At 37.6% G+C, this 23,569-nt stretch overlaps 1 protein-coding gene and 1 pseudogene across 2 annotated transcripts in view; both read right to left on the bottom strand.

Annotated features, from left to right (window-relative positions):
* dscamb (Down syndrome cell adhesion molecule b) overlaps positions 1 to 23,569 on the bottom strand; it is a 157,508-nt gene that overhangs the window by 87,773 nt on the left and 46,166 nt on the right. The gene's annotated exons all lie outside the window — the stretch shown is intronic.
* Positions 12,780 to 12,896, bottom strand: LOC141361780 (5S ribosomal RNA; annotated as a pseudogene).

The raw sequence follows: 23,569 nt of genomic DNA, 5'->3' as shown, positions 1-23,569 counted from the left end.
ATTTTATTTATTTATAAAAAATAAAAGGCTAGGTCACTTAGACCTGCAGCACACAAGGTTATACCATACTCATTGCAAGAAATGTTAGGTAATAGCTATTCAACATATTTTTCAGCACATTGACAAGGTTGTCCTAGTTGTACTGGCTGTTCATTTTCTTTTAAAAAAGACAGGATACTCTCTTTAAGCACAAACATTTAATTGGTGCAATTGAGTCATGCATGCAGTTGTATCATACATTTTGCAAAAAAAGTGCAAAAACGATTTGAATGTTTTAAACAAGGTTACCCAAACTCTCTTTCCAATTTGCCAAATGTCCGAACTCGCACTAATAGATAAGCCAGTGTTGCTGTTTCAGAAGAGTTGGGCCAATGCTGAAAGTTGTTAATAATGTTTAATGTCTGCTGCATCCTTCACAATCTAGCGTTCAAATTTTGAATCACATCTTTGTGAAAGACTTTGTAGGCAACGTTTTTATGCTGTCAGATGTTTTGCATACCTTTACATTCTTTGCAGTCCTTTACTGAATGGCATGATATTTTGCGATATGTTAAAGACGGTACAAAGCCATTCCCTGGGCATTAGGTTTTCTCACACCAGAAGATGAGTTCCTTCTCACCACAAGTAGCACGTATTCACTTAAAAATTCTAATAGGGTGATTTCCACCATTAAAATCCTATTTAGCAGCGGAAAGGGAGGTTAGCTCACGTGATGCGTTCCTTGCAGATTTGAGATTGTCTGCACGCATGCAGAAACGAGACACTTCAAGCTTTGCACGCTGCTTAATTTGATCTACTTGAGATTGCGACTTCCTACACTTGGTGTAATTAACGTCTGATGTGACTAATTAAGTTGACGGTGAGAAAAGAAGGGTAAAAACGGAAGAGAGTTCTAAGCCCCAGTCTTGGTTCGTGTTCGGCGCAGAAAATGGCAAAGATTGTAAATATTGTCCCCATTGACTGATTACACTGAACTGCTTGTCGTGGGGTCTTCATTAGTACTCTAATGAGAGCCACTGATGAGAGTCTGTCTGATGCAGAAAGATGCTCAACCAGTGTGCAGTATTAATCTCGAAATGCAATATGTTGTATTTTCCACATTATTACTGGCTCAGCCCACATACCAACTGAGAATAACACTAGACTCATTAAGGTAATACCGTACATTATTTTCAAAGGTGAACTGTGTCATTTTTCCAAATACCTGTGTCAGATTGGTCTTACCGAAATTTAGACCAAGTTTGCGAGAATCCGGCACTTCGGTTTGATTTTCTAAAATGTACAAATTTATTATTAGGAATTTCCAACGTGTGAGGTCCCAGTGCTGTATCCTTGACCAGCTGAATCACATCCGAAACAGACATCAGCTATCCTTCTTTTAAAAAAAAATATGCCAAGAACACGATAGATATTGCCTGTTCGAAATCTGGTAAAAGCAGTGCAAACAAGCCAAAAGCCATGTAAAGTGCCTTTCATTAATGCTGAGGTAATTGACAATGCATATCGATTAAACGCATCCTAAACGAAATCAAGGAGAGGAAAGCTATAGTCACCCCTCACAAGATCTGAGATTGATGTTTTAAGTTGATTAAGCCCCTGTGGGGTACTTGATATAATCTTTTAGCAAAAGTTTATATTAAGCATTCACATTTGGAGATAGTGTTGCATTGGCATTATTCATTGCTATGTGGTTGCTGGGTCATTGCTATGGTGCTCTGGGTGGTTGCTTATTGGTCCCAAAAATAAATCAAAGATGTATACCGATTTTAAAAATGTGCAAATAATACAATGCAGCTAACCATGTTTGTTTATGCTTATACAACAAAATATTTTGGCTTACTGTACTGTATCTTTCAAAGGAAGAAAAAAATGGTTCCTATATTTTCCCATCATCCAATCAAATTCTACAGCATTTATAGAGAGGTTTTTATCCTCCAAGACACTGAACAGCCCTCTTAAGCATGCAAACAGGACATGAACACACAGCTGCCTGAGTCAAGGGAGGAGCTCTCTATGTTCCTGGATGAATAACAACCTCAAGACGCCAGGTGCCATGTCTTACACTCTTGCTTTTCTCCTCAATTTCTCTCTCTCCTTCCTCAACATGCTTCCTTTTTTGCATCTCCTGTTTTTGCTTTTGAAAGAAGGCACCATTCACTGACAGGAACACTTACCGCACACTGGAAATATGTGACAGAGACCCAGAGAATGCTCACAAAACACATATATGGCATGACTTCAATAAAGCGTGTTCTTTTCGTGCTAACACTCCAATACTTCCCCTCTCCTCTCTTACGCCCGTGTTGCATTCACCTCATTAGGTGTGCCTGGAGAGAGGAGGTGAGGCGGTTACTGTGACAACCGAAGAGCTAAGCTTGTCTGCGGCAGACTCTGAGAGTGTGATGTGTCAGCTGTGTGACTTTCACTGAAGTGTATTCTGTATATATCAGACGAATAAGGCAAAGGAAGGGAGCAACAAAGATGTCACAGTCTCAGCCATCAGTCCCATGTGCTTAAATGCAATCACATTTAGAGGATGAAATAAACATTTTATTTACCATAAAAAATAGAGAAAGTTCCATATGACTTTTATGTAATCTACCTATTGTATAGTATGCAAAAACCTTATTCCTGTTTAGTGTTGTGTGTGTTTGTGTTGATGTATCTTGGCTATGACAGAGAGGAATGTCTTCATGACCCAGTGAGAAAGGTCAGGTTTAACCTAGGGAAAAACAGAAGGACAGAGTGGGCGTCTCAACAGGGGGAGTGAAACAAAGATGTCGCCCCCTACAGTGTGAATGACCTTCACGCTGTATCAACACTCTAGCTGTGTCCCAATTCGAAAGCTGGATCCTTGGAAGGATGCGGACTTCAACAAAGATTTGTTCTTTGAAGAATGCAGCCTCCGAAGCCTTACGATGGAACCATAGTTGTGTCAACTCTGTTCCCGTCTGACAGCAGGTGTTTCTGAATTTTATGTGCATGTGCACGATAAGTAATAATTTATTCAGGGGTTAAACCTAATCTGAGATAGAATGTTTATATTGAAACAGACAGTTATTTGTTGCCCATCTAAACCCCTTGGAAGATGATCTAAATGGTCTTGGTATCAACAAACTCTGGTCTTGGTCTAGGTATGGGTGGTCTTGCCACTTTTTTTAAATGTTACGCCATTGCTTGGCTCTACCATTTTCATGGTGTAAAGTTATATTTATATTTTGAGACTAGGCTGGGTCTAGGGAGTGCTGTTTAAATTTCACTAAAATCTTTAACTGAAATGTCCTTTTCAAGACTAATTACTGTCAAACAGTACGACAGTCTGCAGAGATGGGCAGAAGGCTCAGAGGCAAACAGAAGTGGGTAAGAGGGTAGATTTAGGTTGAGACAGATACAAGACCTTCCTTTAACTCTGTGTGCCAGTCAGACCATCGTGCTATTGTTGCCTTGTATCAGCACAAAAGGCTGAGATCGACACCAGCCCATATGGTGCAGATTCTGTAACATACACACAGCTGTGGCTGTACGTAACGGCAGACATTAAGTTCTCTCCAGATTGAATGAGATGTAATCAGATTAAGTAGCAGCTGCCACAGACGGCCCTTGTTGCCGTGTTTTATGAGCCTTCCCGTACATGTGTACACACACTCTGAGCAGCCAGACAAACGTCGGCGCAACGCTTTCTTAATGTTCTAGAGTGCCATTAACATACATTACAGACTCTCAATGGTAAGGTGAAATGCGGTCAGCGACGATGGATGATCTCTCTGACAGTATTTATGTGTTATCTCTTCTGGCAGCACTAACCTGCCACGTACTGGAACTGTAAGTAGGCTCTGCTGATGGGCGTAAGGTCCTAAGCACTTCCCATAAGAGCAAAGGGAAAGACACATAAGGCATCAGGTTATGCTTTATTCCAGTGGCCTTATGTTGAAAGCACACCCGTAAATCAGCCATGTGCAATGCAGCGTATACATGCATGCACTAAAACACATAAAATAACGAAGTTGCATTTACGCCTGCTTGCTATGCTACCGTGCACAAGTTAATGTATTGCAGCCAACTTTAAAATAAGAAATGGAGATCCATGTAAAGCACCCTTTACAATGACAAAGACAATGTATTAGCAATGACACAACCAACTTAACGACCTTTAGCGTAAAAATCGTTGACGTGAGAAAGACCTTAGTCAGTGGGTCACAGTTGTAAGCAAGCACCTTGTGACGTCAATGCAAAGGGCTTTCCTCTCTGAGCAAAAATTGTCACGTACTGTAGTTTATGATGCTAACAGCTGTGAGCGTGTTAGCCTGCTAGGGCAGATATTCCCTCGCCATCACTTGAGCGAAAATACACTCCTGCATTATGCAAGAGATAAAAATGAGCGCTGAGACTGGCTCTGATCATCGATGGCAAATCGGGGAATCAGATGGCAGGGAGAAGCAGGCAACGCTTTCATCCTCAATTGAAGTCACTTTGCGCGTGGGATCGCTCCCTTTGTAGCGACACTCTGTTGTTTGATAGCAGAGAAGCGCCAGTAGCGTGCAGGGAGGTTGGGGGTGGCTGTTCCAACAAACAGTGTGGCATATGGTTCCCTCCATGTTGGCGATGACAAGTGACAAGTTAACAGAGCAGTCGGCTGTGGGTATATGCAAGAAGGAGGGGTGGAGAACCGAAAGAAACGAGGGGTGTGCTGCGCTAACTGCTCTCATTTGTTCATACCCTCGGGCGCTACAGTACTCCTTTAAGTAGATGAATTAGTAACAGGGTCCTCTGTTCAGCAATGATAAATACATTAGACAAATATTGCAATAGCTTAGTAGTGGCATAGCTCAAAATGCAATGTCAACAGTTGCCTCTGGGTAACCGCTCCCATTTTTTATTCAATTACAATCAAGGGATGAAAAACACAGCTAAATGAGGCTTCCACGTTCTGCTGTTAATTGACATCATCCCGCGGGACCTCCGTTGCCCCCTGAGATCCATCTACTAGAGCGAGATCTTGGAAAACAAACCCAGGCTTAGCAAAGATCTACAATACGACCAGTCGTCTCCTCTTCTGTCTAATGTCTCAAGCAGAACGTATTACATCTGGAAACTGCTGTATGTGAGATATTTCTAGATCTTAAGAAAAACAGCATGAATTTTACGAGGCTTTAAAAGGGAACCAATTTCATTGTTAAAAACAATGTTATTTTGTATATTTGGTATAATACAATGTGTTTGCGTGGTTTATGGTTTAAAAAACACATTATTTTCCACATACCATACATTTTTGTAGCTCCAGATATCCTGATAGATAAAAAAAGCGCTGCATCCCTGATTGGCCAGCAATCTGTACGTTGTGATTTGCCTAAATACCTCTGACGTCAGCCGGAAATGTTATGCTCCTTACCCTGTTTGAAAGATTCGCTCACAATGCAATGCTGACAGGAGTTAATTCCCTGGTGTCCAAAAACGTGGCGCCGCGTTTTGACGCGTTTTCTCATTATCATAGCAGAATCAACTTAAATTCCTCCATTATTAATAATCATACAATTACATGTTTGACATCATTTTAAACTGTGAAGGGTCTTCTTTAATTTGTGTACATTCACAATAACAACACATCTTTGTGTTTTTGTCAAATAAAGAAAATAAACAGGGTGCTCTCAAAACACACTACAAAAATCAATTGAAACTCACACAAACATGATACACATATCCAAAGAAAGACTGAAATCTCATTTTAAACAATCTAATTATAATTGAAAACAAATATTTCCTGTTTATATAATCTGTATTGAAATAAAGAGAGTACAGTCTTTCCTGGCTGACTTCATTATCTCTAATGCGGTCACGCCCATAGGTGGTACCCGCTGTTCACATGGAAATGAACAGTCGAACAGTTCAAACAATGACAAACAAAGCATAAAGTTTTATCAGATTTAAAGACTTTACTGTCTGTTTCAATGATAAACATTATACACACACGTGAGGAAGATCTTCAGTTATGTCTGGACAATGAACAACAGCAAAGAAGCATTTATCCTACGTTACTTCAGAAGAACAATGGAAGAAGCACTGGAGGAGGATAATATTCCTGAAGTAAGTCGTTTATCCCTGATTTATATTTGCTATCATGTAATATGCTTATGACTTGTGCAGTTCAGCCTGCATATGTGACCTCATCAGAAAGCAGGCTTCGGATTGAAAAACTTCCGCGTTGTTTACAAACAAGGACTCAAGGATGCGTGAACTCATGTAATGGCGGATAAGTCTCATGTCGTGCATTTAAGAGAGAGTAGGCTAATTTACTTTCGTATCCTTCATGGCAACTTTCAGTAAGGCTGCACTACAGGATATTTTAAGTGTGTGCTTTAATATCATTCCATACATTGCGCTTTACACGCAATTTGCCATTATTATGTTTTTAAGCAACTGAAAAAAGCACAAATGTCAGTGCAGGTCAAAACTTACTCTGGGCCTAAAAAAAACCCTTAAACCCCAGAAGGTTAACTTACAGACTGAGTTCGAAGTGGGAGGAATTATGTTAATGTCGGTCTTGTCCACGTCAACCGGTCCAGGAAATAAACTGTTGCCTACAGTCCGTGTGTTTGAGATTTACGTTGGAACGATAACTCGCGCCATCATTTACTTTGGGGTTTGTACCTTTTGCATATCATTAACATGTACTAACACACACTTACACACCAAAGGAAATGTACAATTATGAATCGGACGATAGGTGCTCTTTAAAAGTGTTATGAACCTACAATTTTTTTCACAGTTCTTCGCAGCCAGTTGAATTTTTCAGAATGCCACATTGAAGCGCATTGAAAAGAAGGAGGGGAAGTGCTGCAGTCACGTTTTAGACTAAAACAAACTTTAAAACACAATGTAACGATGCCACTACATTATAGTGCATGAGGCTATCATTGTACCTTGCAGCTATATTTTCATATTGTTTACCATATGTCTCTACTACCTGTACTTATACTTATTAAGTGTACAGCTGCTTTGCAACAATGCAAAATTGTGAAATAAATTTGATTTGAATTTGACATGCATTTCATCACATTACTATAGACATATTTCACTGATGTTTTACCATTAAAATATAAACCGTGTACATATATATTTTTTCATATATAATGTATCTATTGATCATTGTTTCTGCCATATTCCTTACTTTAAATGTCACTTGCCTGCTGAAAAAACAGCATCAAACCAGAATGGGAATTACGCTGGTCTATGCTGGTTTAGCTGGTGGTCACCAGCATACCAGCACCAAAACACAACATATGCTGGTCTTGCTGGTATGACCAGCATGGGATGCTGGTGCGATGCTGGTTTAGCTGGTGTTGATGCTGGGTTTGTGCTGGTTTAGTTCACTAGCAACCAGCACCAAAACACAACATATGCTGGTCTTGCTGGTATGCTGTTTTTTCAGCAGGGTCGGTTTGATGTTTTGTTTTTGATATTTTGTATAATGAAATAACTTTTAGTGTGGCTACAGTACTCACATTTTTAGGCCAATGTAAGTTAATGTATTAATAAGGAACTAGAGGAAAGTCAACACAAATACCCTAAAAACACTACAAACAACAGTTTAAAATCTAAATTTTTATAACCAATTGCTATTGCTCTTTTTTGTTTATTAATGATATAAAGTTTGTTAAAATCATATAGGGGCGGTTTCCAAGACAGGGTTTAGATTAAGCCAGGACTAGGCTTTAGTTATATTAGGACATTTACATACAGTAGCTTTTACAAATATACCTTGCAAAAAACTGTACTGGTGTGCATTTGAAACAATGGCACTGATATATTTTAAGATAAGCTGCTTTCAGTTAAGACAGCTCAAACAAGGATTCTAGTCTGAACTAGACTTAAGCCCTGACCGGGCCCATAGTGTCTTGTAACGGCAAATTGAGAAATCCACTCTAAAGCTGTTCACTCCAAGGATGATGAAAACATTTTAACATTAAGCATATAAAATTTGAACACAAATTCTAAATTTAAGACAATAGCGGAGTCGACACAGCAACAAACATGATAAAGATAGAGCAGGGTTCCTCGGATCTTGCCCTGGAGGTCCGGAGCACTACAGAGTTTAGCTCCAACCCTAATCAAACACACCTGAGCAAGCTAATCAAGGTCGTTATAATCACTAGAAAATCACAAGTGGGTAAATTTAATTACGGTTGGAGCTGACTCTGCACTGCTCCGGACCTCCAGGGTAGGATTTGAAGAACCCTGATATAGAGGAACTCTTTAAGACCTAAGACTTTTAGAGCAATTTTGCCAGGGAAAGATAAAATATAGATAGTCAGCCAGAATCCATTTGAATTTAAAGAGAAATGTAAAATGCAGCACACTACTTTAGAATAAGCATGACACTAATGTAGTTATCTATATAGTTATCAGTCGTACTGCAAACAGGCCTTGCGTCTATACCAAAGACACAGTGCAATATGAAGAAATGGAACTGATGGGGAATTAGCATCATCTTACAGACTTCAACTCTTTTTTGCACCGTACTGCAACATCAGAGATAAGAATTGAGTTGAGATGCAATTCAAAGGTAAAAGCTTCTCTCCACCTTAGCCATAAATTAGGCCTGATTGTTTCTCCAGGGAAGAGGTTTGGCGAGTGTGTGTGTGTGTGTGTATGTGTGTGCGTGCGTGCGTGTCTGTGGGGGTGGGGTGCTAAGGAGAAAAAGAGAAAGACAGAGAGGGAGATGAAAAAAGCGACCATTATAATTTCTGCACAGCGTGCTTTCCATACTGATTGCTGACACATTGTAACAGGCGATGTGGCTAATGGGGGGACTATTTTTAGCACTTCAAATATAAAGCGATAAAGAGGGGGAGAGAGAGGGAGAAAAATCTCATTCACAATCATGTCTACAATACTGAAGCGCTAAGGGAGGAAGCAAATGTTATGGGCAACCAAGCAACTAATAGGGTTGAACCCCAGCACTCGCAATAATACGACCACTTATTAGATCCCAATTAGGCATAAAAAGCCACACTTGCCGCTGTTTACTGATGCAAATCAGGTGGCAAAGGATATCTCGATGCCTTAAGATTGTATCTTAATAATCGTAATTTATCTATATAAAAAAGATGGGCAGATGATGACATGAACTAAGCTTGTGAGCACCGATGAGATCTTAAATTGATATGGAACATCGTGTCAATTAAATGACTCAAATGTTTATATGTGGTTTATCCCTGCTGTAAAAAACAGCATAGACCAGCATCATTACCATGCTGGTCCATGTCGGTTTAGTGCTGGTTTAGCTGATAGTCACCAGCATACCAGCACCAAAACATAACGCTGGTCTTGCTGATATGCTGTTTTTTTCAGCAGGGATGTTTTCTAAAGTAATTTTACTTAAGGAACTACGGTACTATCTCCAACAAAGCATGGAAACATGACAAAAAACTGTGTTTTACTGTTGCTTTACACTGATTTACTGTAAACAATTTAAGCCATTTTTATTCAATTGCTATATGTGGCATGATGGTGTAACTCTTTAAAAAGATGGTACTGTATCACAGACTACATACTTTATGCATGTTACTGGAGTCTGAGAGAGTTTTGTTTAAGTCTCAAATATAAACCGTTCTGTTGTTGTTGAGGAACCTATGAACCTAAAAATATATGGACCTCTTTAAATGGCATGACAGCCATTTAATCCCAATTAATCTGGGAAATATTCGCTCAGTATGTATAACTAGATCACAAGATCAGCAAAAAGAGCACAAAAAAATAAGATCCCACCATCCCAACACAAGAAAATAATGAGTGCTTGGACTTGAATTCTTATTCTTTGTGTACCTTAAAGGCCTAGGTATACTTTACTTGTACGTGAACCCGAGGGTCGAATTACAGTGCACACCACCAGATTTTTGTAACCACGCATACGTTTTAAGCGCAGGTGCATACAGGAGTATGTAGTATGTAGGCCAGGAGATATATTGCAGTTTGTCACAATGTGTATGCGTCGGACGCCTGTGTATGTGTACGAGTCAAAAAAAAAAGGATACTTTGCAAGGCTGTTCATCTGTGTGGGTACCCTTGGCGTACATGTAAAAATCAAAGTATACTTGGGCCTTAAACCTTACATCCACAAGATGTTGAATTGAAATAGCTTACAAATATCCAAAGGAATTGTTTGCCTATGTTTCTAGGAACACAAACACTTTCCAGGACAGAAAATATTTTTTGTCCTTCTTGGCTCTTTGTATGCTAACATTTGAAACAAAATGCACTTTATGATAACAATGCTGCAACCAGGCACAAAGCAATGTGACACAATCAAAACATCTTTGGAGCACAAAAATGATCAAACAATCATTTGATAGAGATTTCAAAATCTCTCTTAGTAAGGTGTTTATTGCATGGAACCAATCTAACTAGTTTTGAAAAAAACACAGAAATACTAAATCAAGCCATTACAGATTGTCCATGCTAAACTAAACATTTGATATCTTTGTTGGGCCAATCGTTGAATGCAGAATGGCTGTTTCAAAGTTTATATACAAATAATATCAGTCAGGTCAGGTGTGGCTTCAATGCCTGGACGGGAGTAATCCCCACATACGTAAACAACCTTATTAGCTGTGACCCAGCCCAGTGTCCAGACGTGGACGTGTACCATAGCTATACCCATTAGGTATGGGCTATATGCGGGTTAGCCGTTCCTGTCATTAGAGCAACAGGCTGCCTCTCTTTAATGGGCCAATTGTGTAACCTGATAAAGGGCAATCCATCTGCGGTCCCCGAGTCAACTCTGACATGGTTTCCAAGGAAACGGCACCCACAGGAGTGGGCGGGAGACCTTGAAGGGGGAAATATTCTTCTGCTGCAATGTCTGAAAATAACCAGAGGAGGAGGGGTGAAGAAGAAGAAGGGGATGGAGGAGACACAGAGAGGAGGAGTGACACATGAACACGCCACCGTCTGAGGGGTTAACTCTAATCAGACGTGACAAACGCCTTGCCCAGGACTGAGTAACAATGCCGTGCAGCGAAATGGCATGTCTGAGCGCAATCCATGCGCTTGAGATAACTAAATAGCAAAAATCGCTGTAATAACTGCTGAGGTGTGCAATTAAGTGATCATATGAGATAATTACATCTCTGTTCCAGCACTTGCTTGCTAAGAAGACTAAAATAACTTCAACCAAAACTCATAATGTCACTGCACCTTCAAATAAGAGCAGCGGGGACTCTTTAACGTACAGTTCTCTGAAGAATAGCAATAATTCTGTTATTATTTATCTACCTAATGTTGTTCCAAGCTCTTCAATGCTTTGAAAACGGCAGTTAAGGGTCACCACGACTGTCAAGTCGTGAAAAGAACAACCATAGATCTAATCCAAATGATTTCTAACATAAGCCAAACAATAGCTATGATGCTGTTGTCACTATGAAGCACAAGTTTGGAATGACCTGAGACTTTATATGAACCATTCCTTATTCATGAAATGAATTTGATGTCATGCAAAACAACCACGATGACACCAAAGCAGATGTTGCTCTTTCATACGTCATCTAATGTTGAATGTGGCATAACCAAAGATGCTTTACGGATGTTGTGTCACTAGGCAGCCATGTTTGCAATACTTTCAGTCATGCAATACTAAAGTCTACAATTTACTTGAATGGGGAAAGACCGATATTTCTAAAATCGAATGCTAATATTTCTGACCAGCAATTCAACTTTACCAAAGCCTTTGTTTCTTAAGATTGAATTGCTCTAAAACACCTTTATCTTGAGGTTGCTTCAGCTACTGCGCACGTGCACATGTTGGCTAAGAGCTCCTCACCCAAAAAATTGTCATTTATTATCGATGGATGATTGGTTCTTTTAACTGGAAGGCGCGACTTCCGTCTCCAGAGCGTCCATTGAGCAATGCATTGTCCCCTTTTCATAGTCATAGCAGTTCCCAATCTTTTTATACTTCCAGCCATGGGTGTCAGAAGCAAAACAAATGTGGATAGGTCCAACAATGTACTCAAGTAAATGCCATTTTCTTGTATTTTGCTACCTTTTAATTAAACAATTGCTTTTATAGGCTAAAAACTTGTGTACCTTGTTGTGTCGTAGTAGGCCAGTTGGCGAAACAGTTAAAAACAATGAAGTAGGCTCTAGCTAAAACACTGAACAGAGTTTAATTTATTAGGGCAATCCTCTGGGGAAATGGATTTGACTGACAACGCTCTGACAAGTGAACAGACATATGTGCTAAATTTGAGAAAAAGTGAGTGGCTCCAACATCATTGGTCTTAGGTCAGTCCCACCCACATATAATGGTTCTGACGCCCATGTTTTTGGCATAACTCATAATAATAATAATAATAATACCTTTCATTTATATAGCGCTTTTCTCAGTACTCAAAGCGCTTTACATATGAATGGGGGAATCTCCACAACCACCATCAATGTGCAGCATCCACCTGGATGATGCGACGGCAGCCATATTGCGCCAGACCGCTCACCACACACCAGTTTATTAGTGGAGAGGAGACCGAGTGATATAGCCAATTAGTATGAGGGATGATTAGTAGGCCAATGGGCAAGTTTGGCCAGGATGCCGGGGCACACCCCTACTCTTTTCGAAGGATATCCTGGGATTTTTAATGACCACAGAGAGTCAGGACCTCGGTTTAAAGTCTCATCCGAAGGACGGTGCTTTTTTTGACAGTATAGTGTCCCCATCACTATACTGGGGTGTTAGGACCCACAAAGACCACAGGGTGAGCACCCCCTGCTGGTCTCACTAACACCTCTACCAGCAGCAACCTGGTTTTCCCAGGTGGTCTCCCATCCAAGTACTGACCAGGCTCAGCCCTGCTTAGCTTCAGTGGGCAAGCTGTATTGGGCTACAGGGTGATATGACTGCTGGTTACCAGACAATTTACCCTCTTTTTTGTTTCAGATGAATTTCTGATGACAAATTTTGTTTCATTTTTATGGAGATAATAAAAGAATCAGAAAAAAATGAAACAGATTAACAATATATGAAACCTACATATATTTATCAAAGAACAACAATCTGTATGTGTTGTGTGTTATATGTTTGACTTTAGAACCAAGTGCTTTACTGCAGGCTTGTTTAAAAAAAGACTTTAGCCATTTTTACAGTATGTTACATGATATTTTACATATACAGCCCTGTATGTACAGTATATACATAGTTATTTTTTAAAATGTCTTATAATGTGCAATATGTCTTGTTAGAACATTACACAAAACCCACATAAAAACATTTGGACCAGTGGTAATGGTCCTCGGCACAGACGCAGCATCAGTGTTGATGGCGAGTGGCCTGCACACTGCAGTAGTCCTGCTCAGATTGAGCATAGCAACAGACCTGCCCTCCCTATAAAAATAGGATGGGTCTCAGCGAGACTGCTCAAACACAGAGGTTACAGCGCACACTTCTCTTCATTGATTATGCACCACAGCCCTGGAGTGAGCAGCTTACAAGACACATCTCCACATCGCTTTCTCTCTCTCTCTCTCTCTCTACATTCACATCATGGTTTGCCTGTCATTTCCCCTTTTATGCTTTAAACATTTGGGCCATTTTCTCTCTACATGCACATAAATATTTCAAGATGGATTGTCTTCTTTCGCCATATTTTACATTGTTCCTCCATTACTTTTTGATTTAAATGTTAATATAGCAGTCGATTGAAAAGGCCAAAAATAAAATGACAAAAGACACATTGCTAGACCACATACAGTATATTGTGTCCACCTATAATGAAGACATGGATCACAAAACAACTATACTGGGGGGGGGCACGGTTAGAATTGTATCTTCAAATGTAAGCCGCTGCCTTTAAAACCTTATTTATTAATTAATAACACCATTAAAGCATCTTTGGCTATATTCATGACAAGAACCAGTTAATCTATCCACAAGTTGCAGGCCATTTTGGCATCTAAAATTCACCTAATCCGCTTGTTTTTTGCAAAGCACCTGGAGCAATCCCACAATGACACAGGAAAAACATGCAAACTCCACATAGAAAGACCACCTAACCCAGCTGGGTCTTGAACTGGAAATCTTATTGAAGTAAGGCAGCAGTGCTACCCACTGAGCCTGCACTTATAGTGTTAGTAAAACATTTTTAATTAATTCAGTGTCTTTTATTATTTCTTAATATAACATCTTATCCAAAGCCAAGAAAAAAGTCTTTTTAAAGCGATAATAAATATGTGTTCCGAGTTCGTCACACCACAGAAAAATTTGTTATTAAAATACCAAATTTGAATGATAAAAATGGCAAGTAAAAAGTAAGATATAATATCATTTGTTTATCTGAAAGACAATTACAAGCAACACACAAAACCTACTTTGCATTGGAGATATATATAATTTATTTGCGTTATTAGTAATACATGTTTTCTTTAAACGAATAGCCTATGTATCAACTTCTTCCAACCTGTGTGTTACTCAATATAACACAAATGAGCTGTCTGAATCAACATCAACATAATTCTGATAATAAATCACGTAATCTTTTTTTGGGGGGGGAATTGTTGGAGAATTATCTGAGATTTTTATATATAAGTAAAAAGAAGTTGAACTGATTAAGTCTCCAGAGTCCAGCTGGTCCATTAACATTGGGTCAATAGAGACTACGTCTGCAGCTACTATGTAACTGGTTTGTTTATCCTCCGTCTTTTAATTGTGTGCATGTATTAATTGGTTTATGTTTCGGTGATATTTTCTAAAAAAAAAACTCAGATTACGGATTAGGCAAGATTATGCAAAGGGGTCTGCACATGCACGCTTATTGTACTCATATCTTTGTCCTCTCAATGATATTCATGCAAATTCCCACAGTGCCATATCTTTGCTCACAGCTGGCAACTGGAACTAAAGGATTATGCAAGCAGCTTCAACAAGCAAATAGATTTCACCCACTTCATAAGTATCACTAGTTATGCTCTTCTCAATCTGTCTCCAAGGCATTTACAAAACACATTTTTATAAGTTTGCTTTTGCTTGTTTTAATGGAGTACTTAAAAAAGTGCTGAGGGTAGGGCGTTTTAGTAAAATACAACTGCTGTAAAAACAACAATGAGAATTGTTTAAATGGTTTCAATCAAATCCCACACACATATGTTGTAAGCAAGAAATAATATATGCATGAGATAATATGGCAGGATTGCCTTTTGTTTTCTTGTGTCTACATGTAAAAAAACAAACAAATATTGCATGTCCAAAAGCAATTTATCACTAGGTAAAGATTGTCACTAGAGATTGTGCCTGATCTGAAATGTTTACCATCACTTTAAAAATGAAGATACAGGAAGCAAGTGGAAGTGACATTAGTGTGCACACAGACTCGTGTGGAATAGATCTGACCCAATAACCCACCAATTAAAAGGAATTAGTCCTAATAGCTATCAGCACAGAGCTATGAAGAGAACACTGAGAGGTTTTAAAGCCACATCGACAGCGTGACTTAGCCAGGGTTGTAATTTACGGTTTTTACAGTTCTAATGTTATTTTCTCATCATGTAAATGCATCATGCCAAAAAAATATTATGTGAGCCAAAAGTTCCTACAGTGCTCTGGTCTATGGTTCTGATAATACAATACATTTTTCCAGGAACCCTGATAAAGCCATTCTTTTTTCCAAGACTTTAAAGCTCCATTCAGTCATTGGGAACCATATAATAATCATTTGAAATAACAAATACGAGGAAAAACGAATACTATGGAAGTGAATTGGTACCATAAAATGTGTGTTTATCATCATTTATTAAAAATATCTTATTTTCTTTTGTTTAACAGAATAAAAAATCATTTTGGATTTAAAACAACATGAGGGTCAGTAAATGATGACAAACATTTTTGGGGGTGAACTATCCCTTTAAGAAAAATAAAAATAAAAATATAATATCATAGTTAACATGATATTGACATGGATTTTTGTAGGCAAATGGAGGGATCAGTAATTCACTTTTTATTCCATATTTTGTCAAATTAATTAATTAATTTGTGTATGCATCTGTATCTGTATGATTTAAGCTAAATAATTCAGAATAATAACAGGCTGTACTATAGGTAAACAAAATAATAGTAACATTTATCTTAATCATAAGTAACAATTTAACATAAATGAGAATAGCAATTTAACAGTGTATAAAACAAGCAACTGTGTCAAAGAAACATCATATAGACATTAAAAATGCTAGTAACCCAATTATGTGCAACACTTTACAACAGAGTTGTATTTGTTAACATTAGTAAAGGCAGGTAACATGAACTAACAATGAGCAATATTATTTTTTAGCATTTATTATTTTTGTGAGTTCACTGCCATTAACTTGTGTTGAAAATTACAACTTCTGATTTTAAAATGTAGGCCTATTAGTAAATGCTGAAATGAACATGGACTAAGATTTAAAAATGCTGTAGAAGTATTGTTCATTGATGGTTTGTGCTGGCTAATACGTTAACCAATGTTAACAAATACAATCTTATTGCATCAAATTATTATGTATGTAAGAGGTCGATAGGAAAAATATAGTGCTATGACACAATATTATGACAGGTATTTAACATTATTATTTCATAATGCTACACTTTAAAAAATGTCACAGTGCAACAATTCAAAGGTAATTTCCATTAATAATTAAATCTAAAAATAAAGTCATATAATATCTTTAAAGCCAGAATTTAAATTCAATTAAAAACAACCAATCACGCAAATAAAAGTCAAAAGAATCCCAATGTATTTTAACATAATTTTATGTGAAATCATCATCAGAACCAATGTTCGTCATCTTAAAAAGGCCTTTTGAACTTGAATTACCTGTAACCTCGTACTATTTTTTAATACTCGGTTTGTATTTTGAAGAATGTGTGTGATTTTGATGTGCAGAGCAGCCATGAGAGTGTGAGATACTGAGTGTTGACTCTAGCTTTGAGAAACAGACAACAATTACATTTGCCCTGGGAGGATGGAGAAACCTGACCATGTTGCCATGGCAACACAAGTACAGCAGAAACTAACAGGAAAATCGATTCCACATTTTTCCTCTCTCTCTCTCTGTTTATCGTTTCAACACAGATGCAATAGAATTCTCATTCACTTGCAATACAGTAATTGATCATTTAAATACAAAATATTTAAACATTTATCATGGATTCAGGTGATAAGCAAATGCAGCATCAAAAAGGACTGTGAATGGCAAACATCACACTCATGCTACATTAAGACGAAAGCGTACGTCATCAAGAGTCAAAGGTCACCCTGCCACCTCATGAAATCAGCACTGCTTAACAGAGACAGAGAAAAAAAATCCCCTGGCTGTAGATACGTGTGGAATCAGTCTAACTCCATTTTGCACTAATGAAAGTGATAAGGGAGCAGAAATTACTGGTTAATTTAACAACTGTCCAGTTTTCCTTTCTACAGTGTACCATGTAGCCTACTGCTACCCTTGAACATCATGCTGGTACCAGTTAATATTTGATACATTCAGCACCATTATATCATGATGTATTACCATCTAAGACCATTACTGTACTGTAATAACAAAGGATACATTTTGTTGGGTAAGATGGGTCTGCACGAACCAGAAGACTTGATGGTTACCATGGTAAATAAGGAAGAGGATGGAAGGTCAAAGCAGACAGCTGAGAGTTATGACTGAGAAAATAGCTGCTTTCACCATGCAGACAGCAGCAAAAGAGATCTCACATATTAAACTCATCTATATAGAAATGTTTATATATACAGCTGTGGAAAAAAGAGATCGCTCAGTTTTGCCTTTAATCATCATTTATATGTGTCCAGTGTCTGTTGAAATCCAACAAAAGCAAACCTCAGGAGTGACATAAAGTCACCCAATAGCAATATAAACGACTGAGCGCATGCCAAGACGCATTAAAAATGTGATTAAAAAATCAGCGTCATTCCATCAAATATTCACTGAATTGTTCTTGAAATACGTCAAAACATTTGCATTTCGTTGTTTACAAATGTTTAGCCTCACATTTTGAGAAATAATTCTGGTGTGGATAAACCCCTTTAAAAGAAATAAACCATACATGTACTGTTACTGTACAAATAGTGCAACCTAAGAATTATTACTCATGTTTTGTCGAAAGAGGGGCCTCAATGCAATAACTGTATAAATCAATACATGTATCAATGTTTCTTCTGTTTAACATGAAGAAAAACTTTATATGTAGAAGCGCAGTATGTACCATCATCACAGACAGACACTGAATTTTGACTGGGAAGGTGGTTATTTCACATTAGTTTTGCTGGCTTTGACCCAACGATTCAAAAATAAACCATAAACATAAACTATGACCACATCCACAAGATACGGCAACAAGATTCAGCACAAACAACTCCTTTGTCCGAGAGCGCTTTGTTCAGCTGAGTGCCTTTTTGAACATTGTGCTTTTATTACGCTCCTTTCAAAGATGCGATTGAAGCATCTCTGAATTAAAGCAACTCTGCCCTTCAGAGTCACTAAATGCACCTTTATAACTGAACATATGGAAGACCTCAACCATAGCCCAAAACACCTGCCACCACCCTCCCCTAGCCATGGGGGAGACAGACCCCATTTGAGGGTACCTGAGGTAAAAACATGGCCAAATCTACAGGCGTTTATAAACTGAAATTAATTGGTTGTTCTGCCCGTAATTAGCTCACGCCACACTTATTACTAATCTGCCATTTGGAGCGTTGCCATTTTATGCCCTGGCCGGGGTCCAGTGTTTCAGCGTGCCGTAATCCATAAGCTCGAGAAAGGTCCCGTTCTGGGGAGCAGAGCCAAATGATGGCATAGCATCAGATGCTAACGAAGCCATCAGCGCTTATTAAAGATTAAGTCTCGCTTAGTCCCTGGCGGCCCACACAGACCATTCGGTAATCATACTCATCCTAAACAGCTTAATCGCTACCATATTGCTCTTATTTAGTAGTGAACGGTGCTGTAAGAGGCCTTAATCCAGGGGGATCTCATTCGTACACTGTTAAAAATGTCTGCAGAAATTACAGCATTACTGGCAGCTGATTGCCAGTAACGTACTGTAGATTTACATTTATTTTATTTACTGGCAACAGTTTGCTTCAAGTTGAATGAACATTAAATATTAACAAGTCTTTATCTTTACAGAATAAAACTAAAATAACACCCTGATGCAAAGCATTCTGGGAATTATTGCTTTTCTGTAGCACTCAAAGCTCTTTACATATGCAAGGGGGATTCTCCTCAACCACCACCAATGTGCAGCATCCACGTGGATGATGCGACGGCAGCCATGTTGCACCAGAATGCCCACCATATTTAACTTTGAACAAACTGTCGCCAGTAAATAACATAAATTTAAATCTACAGTAACCTGCATAAATACAGCAAACATTTTTACAGAGTATTAGTTCGTAAAATGTACTCGTGCAGTTTTATACATTTGGATAGATGATTAAATATACACTCTCAGAAAAAAGATACAAAACCTGTCACAGAGGCGGTACCTTTTCAAAAAGTACACTATGTATAAAGGGTGCATTCTGGTACCTCAAATGTACATATCTGCACCCATATACTACACTGTATAAAGGTACCACCCTAGTGACAGATTTGTACCTTTTTTGAAAGTATAAAATATAAATATAAAAAAATTAAATAAAAACCCTAAGCCCTTCTTAGAAATGAAACATTAAAATTGTGTTCAATTAATTTAAAATACTTCATTAAGAGCAATAAGTATATAATTAGTCTTACACAAAATTAATATGTACTATAATTTATTGATTTCTTTTTAATTGCGTTAACACAATTAGTTTGAGTTTGGGTTCTGGAAAAAGAATACCGTTTTTTTTTTATATATATCAACCTAATTTTATCATGTTCAGTCCACTTAATCATTTTATTTTGGGACAACATGAATGATTTGTGTTGCTATTACTATGGGCCGTGGATCTGTATTTCCCAACTGCTTTTGGAAAGTAATTTTTTTAATTAAGTGTTATTTTATGCATTTTTAGGTAAAGAGAAAGACTTAATATTGTTTAATGTCCGTTTATCTTATTGATTTAGAAGCGTTTGTGTTATATTTTTTCAAATTGTTTGGTTACTGTCGTGCAGAAGAGTGGCCCTTGTGGTTAAGTTGTGGATGTGACATATTTCTCTCAATGAGCACTAACTGTGTTAATGCCTGTTTGGAGATCAGTCTCTTCTCACATGCTCATCCAAAGTATCATATGTTATTATTATTATTAGCATGCTAACATGTGCTCATGCTAATTAGTATGATATAAAAACGTTTCATATAAAATGACTGAATTGAGTTATTCAGACTACACTACATTGAGTTATTGAAACTACACTACATTGAGTTATTGAAACTACAATAAATTGAGTTATGCAAACTACACTAAATTGAGTTATTTAAACTACACTAAATTGAGTTTAGGCAACTACACTTAATTGAGTACTGCCATCTACTTTAAATTGAGTTGGACAAACTCAATGTATTTTAATTGTGTAAAGCTGTTTTTAGGGGTTAGGGGTACACATTCATATTGGATGGAAATCCTGCCCACAATTTAATTGAGTTAATCCAATGAATTCTTTTTTTGAGTGTATCCCATTTAGTTCCTCTGTAGTGGAATGAGCCGCCAACCTAAACCCTGGTTTTGAGACAACCAGAACTTTAAAAAAACAGCTAAAGGCATATTCTCATCTTAAAATAAAAAAATACTTGCTTTCCACTTTTACTGCATATGTATTAATTTTTATCTGCCACTAAAAACTAAGCCTTGAACTACGTTTACTGACTCGCACAACAAATGCTTGTGATGTTACTTCATTTGTAAGTCACTTAGATAAAAGTGTCTGCTAAATTAATAGATGTAAATGTAATTCTATTTATTCTTTCAGCTGACCACTGAACTGCAAGCACAGCACTGTGGTAAATCACAGGAAGCGATTAAACATCTACTGCCTTCAAAACCTGCTAGATCTCAGTATACATCATTAAAAGGAATAGTTCACTGAAAATGAATCATCATTTCCTCACCCTCAAGTTGTTTCAAACCTGTATGAGTTTCTTTGTCCTGCTAAATACAGAGGAATTTGTTTTGAAGAATGTCCGTAACCAAGCAGGTCTGGGGCACCATTGACTTCCACAGTAGGATAAATGAATACAATGTAAGTAAAATGTGACCTAGATCTGTTTGGTTACAAACATTGCTCAAAATATCTTTATGTTCAGCAGAACAAAGACTTTTGTTCTTTTGTTCTGATTTGAAACAACTTGACGGTAAATAAATGATGACAGATTTTTTATTTTTTGGGGGGGGGGGACTATCCCTTTAACACACATTTTATAAACCGGTGTGTCTAGATGTGTGTTAATTAATTTTCTTTAGACGTAGCCACAATTGCTTATTATCATTCTTATGAAGAAATGTTTTTAACAAAAATGTATTTGTTAAAAAGTACAGAAAGGGCAAATCACAGTTAAGTCATTAGCACTTTTTGTATGAATTGAAGCTGAATGTAATCAGAATCAAAGTATGACTTACAGTATAAGTTATGCACTGTTGATGTAACATTGTACCATCAACACGTTTTAACCCTTTTACCATGTGCATACTGTGACAATGTTTTCAATGAAGAAATTAGACATACCCGTGAGAGAATGAAGTCATTGTAGTATCAAACTTTGTGAAATGAATTAGTTACTATATAAAAACAATTATTGTAAATGTGTTTCATGTTCTGTTTCTGAAATATTTTATTCCACCTTCAAATAACTACAGACAAGGCAGTATGATCTTACTGTAAAAATGCTTTGAAACAATGTGTACTCCCTGTACTGTATATAAACTTTACATTTATGCTTTTGGCAGACACTATTAAGGGATCTACCTGGGCATTACAAGGTATATATTTTTTATCGGCATGTGTGTTCCCTGGGTTTGAAACCCATGATTTTTTTTACATGCCAACGCAATGCACTACCACTGAAGTATACGGAGCAAAACTAGACTTGAAATAAATGTGATGACGTAAAAATTATCGTTTACTTTTATGTTTTATATTGTTGATTTTACATTTTACTATTACAAATAAAATCAACTTTTCCATTCCTTTAAAGTGGAGTGTTTATTATAAACAATTCGTCCGATTAATTCATTATAAAAAAAAACATATGCCCTCATAAACTTATGATCCTCGTCTGAGTATGTCAGCTAAACGGCTTGGGCTGGGCATCTGTTAACCTTGCCCCCTTCTACTGTCACTCTGCTGCGAGTTCCATTACTGATTGAAATGCCTACTTTTTTATATCCAATCAATTCACAGTGAAAAGCATATGCCACACCCACTTTTTTTCTTGTGTGATATTAAGTTTCACTCGGAAATATGTCACGACACGGAAGTAAAGTCGATCACGACTTCGAGTTTACTGAGACTATAATATAAAGGACTAGTTTGGCCAAGAATGAAAATTACCCCATAATTTACTCATCCTCAGGCCATCTAAGAAACATATCTCCATCATTTTTCAGACAAACATATTTTCAGTTATTTTAGAAAATGTCCTAGCTCTTCCAAGAATTATAACAGTTGAAAATGGGGTCCATTTCCTTCAAGCCCAAAGAATGTGCATCCATCCTTAACAAACATAATCCAAACCGCTCCGGGGGGATAAATAAAGCCCTTCTAATCTATGCGATTTTGTAAGAGAAATACAAATATTTAATTTTACAAATAATATATGTGTTTTCAGACCTGTAGATCGATTGTTTTGTTCCAAAAACAAAGGTTGAATGCTACAATGTTGCAATTTCATATTGGTTCAGTTCGGATTCACAAGGCGATATTTCTAAACCAACCAGACCTGTTAATACAAGTCACGTACAAGTAAACTCTCCTTTAATTGGTCAGAGTAAATCTGTTTATTTTCTGTGATTTCACGTTGTTTGTCAGGATGGACAGACAGCAGCTTTGCGGGATTATTGTGTGGCTTTTTGGTACCTGCGGTAATATTACTTAATTATTGTGAGCAGAAATCAAAACTTAGGCGGGACAACATTCATACCATGTACTTATTGCAGAGAAGACATTTTATAAGAAAAAGATGCGCTTTGGTTTTGAATGACGTTGATCACCAGAACTCATCTAACTCAAGAGCTATCAGGTATGTTGATGGTTTAAAAAGCGATAAAATAGCCCGTTCAGTGGTCCGTTTGGTCGGATTGCTTTCACACTTATACTGAACCGCTCCAGAGTTCATTTGCAATCGGGCCGAGACCATATCTTTCAGGGGGTCTTGGAGCGGTTGTTTTGGTGCGAATCCTGTTCATATATGCCTAAACGAACCGAACCAATGGAGATAACACACCAGGTTTCAAAGCAAAGGCTCAGGTCTGAAAATACCCTAAGTGAATGATGAATTTATGAACAACACTGAATAAAATTGTATTGGGTATTATACACGCATTACTTGGTGTGCTTGATTTCATGCTGTGTTTTACCTAGAAGGAATATAGCAAACGCCTAAATCTCGCAAGAAATTGGG

The sequence above is a fragment of the Misgurnus anguillicaudatus genome, chromosome 24 (assembly GCF_027580225.2).
Source record: "Misgurnus anguillicaudatus chromosome 24, ASM2758022v2, whole genome shotgun sequence".
In the NCBI taxonomy this organism is placed as follows: Eukaryota; Metazoa; Chordata; class Actinopteri; order Cypriniformes; family Cobitidae; genus Misgurnus; species Misgurnus anguillicaudatus.
Note: the sequence above shows the minus strand (reverse complement) of the source record. Positions and strands in the feature narration are given on the sequence as shown.